Source organism: Temnothorax nylanderi, unplaced genomic scaffold, assembly GCF_030848795.1.
Source record: "Temnothorax nylanderi isolate EJ_2023f unplaced genomic scaffold, tnyl_v1.0 TNYL_tig0007_pilon, whole genome shotgun sequence".
In the NCBI taxonomy this organism is placed as follows: Eukaryota; Metazoa; Arthropoda; class Insecta; order Hymenoptera; family Formicidae; genus Temnothorax; species Temnothorax nylanderi.
Window position 1 is genome coordinate 326,515 of NW_027249069.1, and position 13,311 is coordinate 339,825.

Sequence of the window (13,311 nt, forward strand, 5' to 3'; positions counted from 1 at the left end):
TATAACGGTGATGAGTTTTATTGAGATATTTTCGTTTCAGGTAATTGGAGATTATTTAACTTTGACTCGCTGCTAATGCTGTTTATGCTTGCTTCTAATATCGGAAAACTCTTCAAGATGTTCGAAACTCTCACTTTAACGGAAATTGAATTAACACCGATACTACGAGAGTATATAAAACTTAAATCAATCGAAGTTCTTCAGGCTGTATTAGCTAGCTATTTTAGTGTTACTTATATCTTTGTGTTGTATACTTTCAATGAGCAAAAAAAGCAATTTAGAATAATATAATACTGTAGTGGACAGCGACTCTGGTTAAAGTGCAGTTTGACAGTGATAATTTGTCAGGCATGGCGCGTCCAGTGACAAATGTTCACATCGATATGAACGCCTGGAGAATATCGTTTAAGGGGACAGCAAGAAAACTTGGCAGAACAGAAAAATGACAGTGTCGTGCCGGGTTAGAATAGCGGCTCAAAGAGTAATGATCAGCAATTTATTAGTTTACAGCTTACGCGAAGATCAACTCCTGTGATTTCCTTTTTATCTTCGTATAAAAATATACTCTACCGATGCAACTTGTAAAGGATATTTTGTAAGAAAAATATAAGAGTAAAGTATAATACATACATCGCTATATGCATATAGCTTTGTGTTTAAAATATATAATACAAATATTTTCCTGCGTGTATTTTGCAACAGAAATGTTTTATGCTCAGAATTGAAAAAAATTTTAATTGCCTGATCGAATGTTAAATATTTAATATAAAACAATTATATCTCCCTTGATTATTGTTAAATTAAAATTACGTCAATGGGTGAAATGTCGTTCTCTTCTAGTATTCTAAATAGAGATATCAAAATAAGAAATCGACTCGTGTGTGCATAGTGATGACTTTCTCGCATCTGATTTAAGGAAGATATATTTTTCTCGTAATGTCGCGAAACTTTCCAGAACGATAAAATCGCGTTACAGTTTCGTAGCGGCATAAATGCCGTCGCGCAGTTTTATAAGAAGCACAAGCAGAGGTGGAATAAATTTTCCAACGGCTCGTGAATCCTTCAAAGAAAATTCTGCGACGCTGCGATACTGTCTTAAATGAAGTCCTGAATATATTTCCCGAATTATGCTTGGACAAATATTATTATTGTCGTTGCAACAAAGGGCCAAGCTTCATTGTGCACCTTCATCCTACGCCGACGCGAGATCCTTTCAGGAGGTCACGAGCAATTTCCCCTTTGCTCTCTCTAACTCGCGGACAAAAAAGCGATTTGCATCGTATAAAAGGGTGCCTGATGAAGGTGCGAGGATCGAGGCTATTAGTGATAGTGAAAACAACTTATTGTCCAGTTTGCCTGGAATAGTAGGAAATATAAGAATGTGGAAGAGCGCGTATGAATAAAAATATATGGCGACAATTACGCGATTGCGAAATAGTGATTGTTTCGCGCCCGGTCACGTTAGGGGCGTTTCTCATCGTCGCGCGCGTACATCTTTCTTTCTTTTTCCGCCGAAATGTCGATGAAGTACGTTGGCAAATGATATATTTTTATCGGCCGCAAGTTCGGCCGCCGGAATGATCGGAAGTTTTGCAGGCAAGTCACGTGCGCGAGGATTTGTGATTTTGATCCTAATGTGCCCTACTCCTCCTGGGTGTAATAACTTCTGTCTCGTACAACTTGTCTGGCCCTTGGCGCAATACAACGGTCTCGTTTCAGTAACATTGCTAGACATTGGTCATGCATCTATTTCTGCGAAGTTTTAGAACTCCCGCAACTTTCCGAGCTGTAGTTTGTCTTCCTTCGTTATTACAAGTTTTCCAGCTTCATTCTTTGAATCGCGCTTCAGCCGCCATCGTTTTGTTTTATCGTCCTTGAATCATAAATCCCTCATCTTTTCAATAATGTCAGATTTCTATTCCTATTCTTATGAAGAGATTTTATAAAAATCTGATTCTTTCATTCTTGACATTTACGAACGCTATTTACATCTTAAATATTACAACGCACGCCTTTTGTTATGTTTCCATTGACCAAGCTTGGAAACAACGATAAATACCTAATTGTTTATTTGTCACCGCGATGTTTATCATGAACAATAGTCAATTTATATGCGGTGAATTAATAAATGTTACGATTGTTTGTACGGCGTCGACGCGTTGAAGAGAGTATATGGCGCAAAGGAATGGGAAATTATAATAAATGAACGCAGACGATGCGCTAATTGCGTTTTGCTAATTGCTTTCTTCATCGGGATGAATTATCGGAGTTCGTTCCTTCGATGGGCATTTTTCTCTGTCCGGCGTTCGAGTTGAGCGCGCTGGAAGAAAAATCCGCACGAAATACCTCATCAGCTTCTGAATAAATTTCTTATCGCACCTCTCTCGCTTTGAATTAAGTTCGAAGTTGAAAAAGTTTTCGATGAATTCTGTGCCTCGGTGGACATGGTGATTTCGTGCTGAGCGATTCATTAGCGACGCAGAATAACGATTATGTCATTATTAGTAAAATTCCCCTCGTTTTGTCAGCGGAGAGAAATTCTCATGCACTCACTGATCGGTGTTCATTGAAAGTTTAATTTCCAAACGAAATAGTCCGCAATAATCTAATGATGGAAGTTTCTTCTATTGAACCGGCGCGCATGCATTGATATGTGAGAGTTCGAGCGGTCATTATAACGGATTAAATTGGTTTCATTTGACGTACATCGCATTTCGTTATTTCGTTTTCATCAGATTACGGACAATTACCTTCATCATGATCAAATTTCTATCATTTAACGGGAATTTTTTTGGAGATATCCCACCATTATTTATTATATCCCGAGCATAACCGAACTTATTAAAATGCTTTTTAAAAATAAAATTCTTAGATAATTTTTGCGATAAAAATATTAAAACTTACTCGAACGGTTAATCGTATAAAGGAACGCGCAGTGCTGGCTGACTATGTGTGCTTCCACTACTGCGATCGTTTTGTATACGTCCGACTATAACCGCTTCTTTGCTACTTGAAAGTCTGACATATACAGCCGCGATCTCCTAACTATGAAAAACGGTTGAAACTTGCATACCTCTTTAAAGTTTCGTGAAAGCAATTGAGAATTTCTGGGAAACTCTCGAGACGTGTATGAGGATGTATATAATTTTCGATTCCACGAGCGAGGCGAATTTCCCTTATTGAATTCAGAACATAACGCGGCCGGTGTATGGACTGTCGATACTTTGCGTTATATTTCCTGTATTTAGAAGACGAAAACGATTTCGGTTATATAAACAGATTGATTTGCAAATAAATAGGCAAAAAAAAATAAATGACATATAAATAAGATATAGATATTTATATTTGACATTTGTGTTTTAAATATAGAAAACACTTTTTTTTTCTAAAAATTTTTATATAATTTACGTAAAAGTTTATAGATATGAAAAAAGTTATGAATTCGTGTCTCTGAAATGACGAAAAGAGAACTGTGACTTTGAATTAAAAAATGAAAAAGCATATAACTTTCTACGCTCTTTCCAATATTGTTCCCTCAAATCCCATAACTTATATTCAGGCTAGTTTTTTCCATTACGCGTATGTGGCAGAAGTTATGACAGGTTCTATTCGTGCATGACAATAATTTGAAAATACATATTATATGCAAATAATTATGGCGTACATGTATTCATGTGTGTGAATATTGTGTTAAATAAAATTTATTAATTTATTACGAATATATTTTGAAATATGCAAAATGCGCTTTCGGATTAGAGTTTAACAAAACCGATGTTTCTTTTCTTTTAACCAGAAAAAGTATTTGTCCTCTTCTTGACATTTTTCTTTCTGAATAAGGTAAAAGCGAAGTTAAATAATGATTTGTGGAAGCTTGCTCAGCTAAGACGGATACAAGATCTTGGGTATATTTTATATTTTTAATATTACAGTATTTTTACATCGTTCGTTTCGTATATTTATTTTTGTATTATCTTGGTTAATACATTAATTTAAAAAATCTTGTTTGTAGTTAGTAATAATAGAAGTTATTTTATATTCTATTGTTGGCAAGAAAAAGAGTTAACTTTAGTCGAATCAGAGCAGAAAATAAATCTCCTGCCCCTCTGAAAAATTCGTCTTCAAATAGATTACTGTATTTTTCTTCTCAATGGGCGGAGTTACTTCATTCAGTCAGCTATTTTGTATCGTTGAATTTTCGTTTTCACCCTTATCTCGATGTGCTGAATGAACGAAAAAAGACTAAAGGGCAAAGTTACAAGAGTGTACTTTCCCTTTCATGTAAGCTGCAAGCATTTTATCGAGTTGTACCTTATACGATTGAATGCGATAGGTTGTGAAATCTGTACCAATGAATACTGTACCAATGACTGCGCGGCAGAATTATATGTGATGAATTATATAATATAATATTAGAAACAAGATTAAATTTATCAATTTTAGTTAATCTAGATTACGTTCATAACAATAAGAAACAGAGATCTCAATCGTCCAACCCAATTAGCTCTCCAAATAGAGTTTTGATTAAAATCTTCATTTAAAATACAAAGTTTGACAGGTTAATGAAACGAACTTTACAAAATTTCCTGGCAATTGTGTTACGCTTATTATCGCTGTATCCGCAATATTTTGACAACAATATACCGGCACTCTCTCACGGGAGTAAAATTAGGCGCACGGTTGCTTTCTGACGCATGACGGTGCGAATAGCGCGTTCGACAAAGTGCAAAAATCGATTTTCCAGGCTCGCGCGAATGAAAACTTCCGGTCTTTAAAGAGGCTCATTATTTCCCTGCCAGAAACGACCGGTCGTAGACCGACCGGCCTTTCCTCTTCACCCTCGCCGTTCCACCGCCGCGCCGCACCGCGCGCCGTGCCAGATAGAGAATAGGATTTGGGGTGGAATCGGGGTGGACAAGATTGATAAATTATCGGCTTGAAAAATGCAAAACCGATGCGCGCACACCCACGATTTCACCGACACGCACTCACATATCCGCGCGGCGGATTGGTATTGGTGTGACATATCGCACGAGTAAGCCCTTATACGATGAATTCAGGCGGATGCATGTTCTCCACATAAATTCCGACACGAAGCTACGTCGCCTGTCATACAGGATGCGCGGAAAAACTGCGGCCTGCGCCGAGAGTGTGTTCCTCACTTTCATGCCTCGTTGCGACGCGCTTCACGGTTTAACCGCGTAATTAAATTTATGGTCTCATTCTATAGACGGCCAATTATCGGCGCAGAATGAATATGTTAATTTTGTTTATTTTCATCGCTCACCGCGCGTTTATTTATTTTTGTAAGAGTGCTTTGCTACCTCTAACTGCTTTGAAAATACATTACTAGATATATCGAGCAATTCGAAATAATAAATGTTTAGATGGGATAATGCAAACTCTATAATGAGTATATTTATTATTATGAATAGCTGTAATAATAACCATTAATTAATAACTACGTGTTTTTATTGTTTCAGATGGAAGAAACGAGTATTGCTGTGCATCTGTTCATAAGGTTAATATATGCAAATTGTTTGAAATTAAGGCTGTGTAATTATTATTGATAAAGGTACATGTTGCGCGTTGCTTATATTTTGTTCTCTTTCGGTATATCCATATTTTGTTATAATTATCATTATAAATATTATCTCTCGGATATGAGATGCGACGTATTGGGGAAATCCGAAAGCTGCTTTAAACTTCTTCATGATAAATTTTGCAATGGTATGAGAAAAATCTATGTAATATGCGTGACATTCAAAATATGTACAGAACGTCTCTGGATGTGCACGCCGCGAGATTTTAATGCCTCGGGATTTGCGTGGTACAATTTTTTTTTTACGCGGGATTTTTTTGTCGAGCAATCCTCCAGGAGATATATGAAGCGATGTAATTCAATTTGCCGTGTGGCGCTTTTTTCGTGATTTGAATGTCGCGATGAATTTTCTCTCTTGGCAGGCTTCGGTAATTCGCTTGTGAATTACGTGTCGTAATGAGATTGGATGCGCGTTTGATCGGCCGTACTATCAATATATTAGTGAGAGAGAGAGAGAGAGAGAGGGGGAGAGAGAGAGAGAGAGAGAGAGAGAGAGAGAATAAAGGGGATGAAGAGAGGAGGAGAGCTGTTATAGTGGCATGTAATTATTAATGGAGAATTATATATGGCTACAAAGAGATAAATGCACTTGCAATATTAATATGCGCCTGCGCATATATTCGTATTCATATAACGCTATACATAATTTGAGTCTCTTCTTCTGAGAAACCAATATTATCCACATCTAATTATTTTATCTGCTGCAAGTAGTTAAGAATGTATTATTCGAGAATACTTATACTATTATAAAGTTTTCGTAAATATAAAAATTTAGTTTGTTAAGTAAAATCGAACTTATTTATGAATTAACCAAATATTTCTCTCAAAAACTGCTTGATTGATTGGATTAAAGTTTTTAGTACATTATATATGTGTATGTTCTTAAGAAGGAGAGATTAGTTTCATAAAGCCGTCTAAGTTTTTAATTTCATCCCCAGTAAAAGAACTCGAGTGAAACTATGTGATATAACTGTAGCCGAGATATAATCGTAAATAATGCTAACATAATGCTAAAACGTTAATAATGAAACATTAAAAAAAGGAGCATTATCTCTGCGAAAACGCGCAATTAATACAGTAAAGATAAGTATTTATATAGAAATTCTTTTTTGTTTTTTTTTTTTATAAATACCGAAGCTAATAACATAATAAATAATCATGAATTATTCTTGGTTTTGCATGATTGATAACATCGTTGATTGCGTGCAATGACCTGTACATTTGTAAAAATATGAGGTCAGAAGTTCAACAATTTATAATACGATTTATATATCAAAACCGCTATCGTTAATATGTGTATTTATATTTATTGTATTTATAAATGTGTATTTATAAATTGCCCGAGAATTTATAATTGTTACAGTTCAACAAGCAATATCTTCATTTACATGATGAAAAAAATTTATTTTCAAATTTACGATATTTCTGGTGCATACGTATAACAATATTTCTTTTTACGTTACAAATTAAAGTAATGTTTTGTATAATTTGCTTAATCGTTTGAAAATATGTGATTATATACAATATATATGTGTATGATCTCAAAAACGAATAATAATAAAGCAATATATTTTATTACTATGAGAATTAATTGTAAAATTTTATTATTGTCTGTTGTGACAAAGACAACTTTTCCATAATTGAAAATGTACAAAATACATTTAAATGGATATTTCTTATTTTCTTTTGTATGTGTTACGCAAACATTTAATTTTTAATATTATTAGTCGTATATATTTTTAAACAAACACATTTGTTAATTAACAAACAGTTAACTTGGCAATAAACAGAAAAATATGATTAATTTTGTAAAATTTCACGATACGCGGATGTGATGGTATATTATGAATTTTATAAAACAGAACAATATAATATACTAATAATAATAGTTTCTTATTAAAAATAAATTATAAAATCTTACACAATTAATGAATATAGCTAATAATATTTTTGGAGCTGTAGAATACACAAAGTGTTTTATTTTAATCTAGTCGAATATTTCGAAAAATAAACTCGGCAAGCAAAAATGTTTTTTCAAACAGAAGTTGTATGATTTAAAAGAGGACATTTAATTAAAAAATCTTTTTTTTTTAATCGATTTTTTAAGGTTATATGAAAATCATCATCATTTCTTAAAATGGAATTATGTATATGACTTTCTTTACATAATATGATTTTTCTAGTTATTCTCCATATTGAAGAATAGAGTTATGAAAAAAAATCCATGAGATAGGTATTTTATGCTTTAGTTCAGCATATTTGACATGAAATATAAAATATCTCGTAAACTGTTAATGTTTTAATTACTGTATCTTAATACTTTTATGCAGAATGTGGGTAAATTAATTAGTGTAATGAAAACACAGTTGTTTTTCAAAAAAGTTATGTAATTGCACATTGCAACTTGCGTAATTTTCTTCAGAATTTCTATACAACTTTTGTCTGAAACATTTTTGCCTGCAGTGCTTAGTTGTCCAGATATTCGGTTGTTTAAAATAAAACACCTTATACATAATAAATAAACTCTTTAAATTTTGTCTCTCTTTCCCCCTTAAGTGTTAGATTTACTATCGGTTAATATTAATATTTATCTGAATTTGATATCGTTTCAATCTCAAATATTGATTGAATGTATCGATGCTTTGGCGTATGCAAATAGTACAAAAGTGCTATATCGAATATTTTTTTCATTTGCCATCATAAAAGGTAATATTGGTATAGGAAGGTGCGTTTTAGTCGACGAATTCAATATCGCGGATTTTTATTGTTATTGTAAACAATTCAGTGCACATTGCTCTCGACGTACCGTGCTCTGCGCTGGTTTCGATGAGGTATTCATTTAATATGCATTACGCTGCAGCGCTGCCTTGATAAGTGCTGATCTGGCTTAAGTCCTCTTTTACGCGCCATCGTCGAGCTAAAACGAGAGAAATGAAATTAAAAAAAAAGAACGATACAAAATTTATCATGAAAAAGTTAAAATGGTCAAAGTTCTTTTCGTGCTTAATATAGTTTCTGTAGTCAGTTAACAGAGTTTTAAAATGATTATATTTTTTTATATTTTCAATTTTTGAACACAAAACATTTGACTAATGTATTCTACATAAGTAGTCAATGAGAAATAGTATAGTTCTGATTATTTTATATTTTCACAAAACGTCTTCATTAATGAAAATTATATAATATTATAAATATTTATTAGAACTTTAACTTTTCATAAATTTGATTTTGAAGTTATCACGAAAGCATGAATATAGAAACTTATTGATTCAGATTTTTGTGCATTGATTTACATAATGATCTATTTTTAAATATCTCTTAATGTTTTTTTAAATATCTTCTGATGTTATTGTAGGCATTATCTTTTTTTCTAAATTATTACTTCAAATACATCTTTTTTATTTGCACATTACTAAATTTAATTTGTAATATTACGTTCGTTGAATGTTGCGCGTCTATAACAGTCCAATACTTTATGCATTTTTTCCCAAATGGGTTATTTCGAACTATTACAAGATTATTCAATATTTCATGAAAAATCGTGACCAAATGGATTGATCTGTATATATATTTGAAATAACAGTCATGCAGCACGATCAGAACAGATTTTAATGGTAGTTCCGATGCCTATTACAACATTATTGTAGAGTCAATCACTCTATAACGGATTTGCAACAACTTGTGGTTGATATTAACTTGTGGTTAATATATAATAAATATAGGATTAAATATACTAAAATAATAATATATACTGAAATACTTTATTCAGCAAAAATGCTCAATAGAATGTATAAAATTAACACGTAATTATGATATTTATGTACACTTATACAGAAGGAGAGAAAAAAAGGGGTGTAAGATAATTAAAATTTTTATTAAAGATCTTTTAAATAGATGATCAATACATGGTTAGCCATAAAATTTTGGAAAAAATTTTAATAAATAATAAAATGTCTTTAAAGTTTTTTAATGCATTTTATCATTATCATATTAGAAAATCATAATCGACTTCGCGTTGTCCTATAGTTTCTGTAAACATATAAAGGTTATCTACTTAAAACTAACTGTCAAAGCCACAGAAAGTAAACCGTGTGTGAAATCAGATTTTGGGAGACACGGTTTAATATGTTAAAAAGCCAATTTTTAGTTTTTTTATTAGTGTAAAACTGATTATATATATATATCATAAAGAAAATTGGATAAAATTATCGTAAGGATAATAATAGTCTTATGGCTAATTTGATAGAATATTTTCAAAATTTGTTAGAATATTAAATATAGATTTGATAAAATGTTATTAAAAAATTGTCTAGAAATATTTCAGATTATTTTCAAACGTTTGCTGCGAATTTTTGTATGTCTGGTTTTATTATATTTCTATTGCAGCAGCTAGAGAGAATGGAAAGTTTTCACGCGTGAATAATGATAAGAGTTTCGCAAATTATACTACGCCTAGTTCTGTATTCAGCAATTACTATGAGTTATAGCTTCTATGCTACGTGCGTCAATCTACAATTGACGAGTTAAACGCGCTAACGCGGTAATTCGATCTGTCTCTCCTATGAATATCGGAAAACGGACTACGTGAGTCAGTTCTGAATACGCGGACGAATACGATTCTTTGTTGTTTCGTTATTTTATTCTGCGATTTTTTTCCAGCGATCACTTTTTGTTAGGCGCTTTGCAAAATCTTTGTACCTTATAAAAGGTGAGGGCGAATATCGATGCTGGATACGTTTGTGCAATTAGTACGCACGGTATGGGACTACAAATGAATCAGGCCTAATTGCATGATTCGATTTTCATCTGACGTCCTTCCCTCGCGCTCTCTAATAATACATGCACACTATGCAACATGCACGCTATAGCCATCTCTATTAAGCTGATGCTTATGACTCTAGAGATAGCGTATTAGAGCATCAACTTTAGTGGATATTTGAAATTAGGTTTAGCAATTCTCACGATAAACGTATACTACAGTTTACTGACCTCATCGTGTGACACTTATTTCTTTTCTTTCCTTCGACAGCTAAATCAATTATAATAATTATCGATTATAATATTTCAATAATAATATAAATTATTATCTCGAAGGATAAGTGAAAGAGTTTATCAAAGATTTAACAATTAGTAAAAGTGTATGATCGAGTTAATTATCAATTATACGTTCTTCTTGTCAGTTTCTGAATGCCTTTATTTTAGTTGGTTAATAAGATATAGTAAAGTGATACTGTGCCGAGGTGATAATATATCTTCTTAGTAAAGCCCTCATCAAGTATTATCCATCTTGCGTGCCGTCTTAATTTGACGCCACGCAGCCACGCGGAACTGCCTCCTCAAATTGAGTATTCTCATAAAGGAATGGAGAAGCGGACGGGCGAAGGGGTCGCCGAAAATGTAGATATTCTACCTCCGAAACCATCCCTGGCACGGTCTCTCATTAAAATAGTTAAGCTCTATTAAGAAGCGGCTAGGTCCAGGATGCTCTAAAGTAACACGTTCTATTGTACATCAGCTTCGCCGGTGGGACGGTTGATAATAACGGGTGGATATCATCTGGGAAGTTTAGCGTAACTACAGCTGCGAGCTATACTGTACGTCAGCCTCGTTGATGGGCCCTTATGCCAGATTGCGGAGGGCTGCTCGTTAAAGCCGCAAAAGTTTCCAAGTATTTAAATTTTGAACGCATAACGGGAGTCTACGACGAAGTAATATGATACGCATAACGGAATCTATGATAAGTTATATGATCAAGTCGCCTTGATGTGTTCAGTAATATAAGTCAACGATTTTACAGACACTATATAGACACTTCGTCTTTGGGTTCCCATCTGCCAGGCATATTAAAGTTATTTAAGTATCCAAAGATATTTTTGGTTATCGTTATCATTATTGCCAATGTTATCGTTATTACCAACACAATTATTGCAAATGCGAACGAACATGTGCGATTTAAAATTGCATCACATCGTGTTCGCGAAAAGCGTTGGCAAATATAGATACGACGAAGAGTATCTTTATTCTTGGACACACGTACAGGACTAAAACTAAAAGAGCGCGCTTCAAAGACAATGTTTCGTGGAATGTCACGATAAAACGGCGTTGATAAAATCGCGCAAACAAAGTACTAGGGGGCATCATGACCACTTGCGGTTGTCTCCCCAGCACTCGAGGGCATCTCGAGAGAGTGTCACGTCCGCGTCCCAGCTCGTCTTCACCTACAATTTCCGGATATCGTCACCGCTATCAACGAGCGAGATCTGCCACATAGCCATCTCCCCTTTCTGGCACGCAAACGCTATGACTTTTGTCACATTAGCAGCTTACGAGCTGACGCGGACCATCTTGACGCGGTGTAGATATGCTGTCTTAACATATCTGACGCGATAAACATGATTCCAATTTTGTGCACGTTTGCGATCACGCAGTATGAATAAAATAATTTTATACGGCATATACGCTTTCGACATTGCGTTTTTATAATCAAATTATAACAATTTTATTATTAAATTACGTTTTTATAATTCTGCACGGATTTAATTCGACCTAAAACCAAATTAAACTGTTATCGTCACATTTTAAAGACAACATTTTTTTTTTTAGAGTAATAATAAGTTACGTAAAAGTTTGAAAAGTGCCGATTTAGAACACTATTGCATTAATTTATTTACAACTGTTTAAACAGAAATATATAGAATAAAAATATATTTGTAAATGTAAGAACACGGACATTCAATTAGGTTTAAAAGGATGATTAATTTCATTGTAACGATTTTACATGTTCTGCAATACCAACGTGTCTCTATAAAATACGTTGTTGGACTATGTTTTGCATAGCGTGTAGCGCATAACGTGTTGATGTGCTAAGTGAAACTTTGTATGCGGTTTGCAAATCAACAGCGTGCCGTTGGTTGGTAGTTCTTGTTCGTTCGAGTTGTCGAGAACTTGGCGATCACGTCCTCGATGTCGTAAAGAATGTTTTATCTAGGTTGGTAGTTTGACAAATAAGAACATTGTTTATTGAAATGTCACGTACGAATGCACGTATCTACGTTGTTTCTAAGTTTACCATCTTAGCACTTGGGAATTTAACTTTATTCGTATAAATTTATTTTTACAATATACATAGGTATCACTAATTTATATTATAATAATATTAAGATAATTATTTAAAGTGCCATTGTGTGTATTAGAAGTTAGAAAATAATCATAGTTTTATTAATAGGTATATAAGTTTCTAAATTAGTATAGGACAATGTAAGCTAATATATTTTATATAATAATTTACGGTAAAGGAACGCTGTGATTTAGTGATATGTTGACAGAATATTCGACAGTAATTGTAGACGTGCGATTTTCGCAATGTGATCACGCTTGAGGTGCGATTAACTAGTTAGCATGAAAATTACATATATAAATGTGTGTGTGTGTGTGTGTGTGTGTGTGTACAATTTATAGTTAGACCAATGTTATCTATATTGCGATTTATTTATCTATCGTGTGGCCATTCTCACCGCAATGTGACTTCGATCGTTGGGAATTAGTTACTACCTATGATATACGTATCGGTTATGCTATTAATATCAGGATAATTAATATATGATTTTACAAATTCACCGCACATGTAAATGATAGATATATGGATATATGTATAGATATATGGATTTAAACCTAAAATCCCCTGCCATTATAGAAATCTTTTGTTCCGTATA

At 33.4% G+C, this 13,311-nt stretch overlaps 1 protein-coding gene across 5 annotated transcripts in view; it reads left to right on the forward strand.

Annotated features, from left to right (window-relative positions):
- The window catches only part of LOC139780221 (TWiK family of potassium channels protein 7), a 203,389-nt gene that overhangs the window by 54,685 nt on the left and 135,393 nt on the right, over positions 1 to 13,311 (forward strand). For all 5 annotated transcript variants that reach the window (XR_011720187.1, XM_071718755.1, XM_071718764.1 and 2 more), the window contains one exon: positions 5,481 to 5,518. The gene's annotated coding sequence lies outside the window, so the exon portion shown is untranslated. The remainder of the gene's footprint in view (positions 1 to 5,480; positions 5,519 to 13,311) is intronic.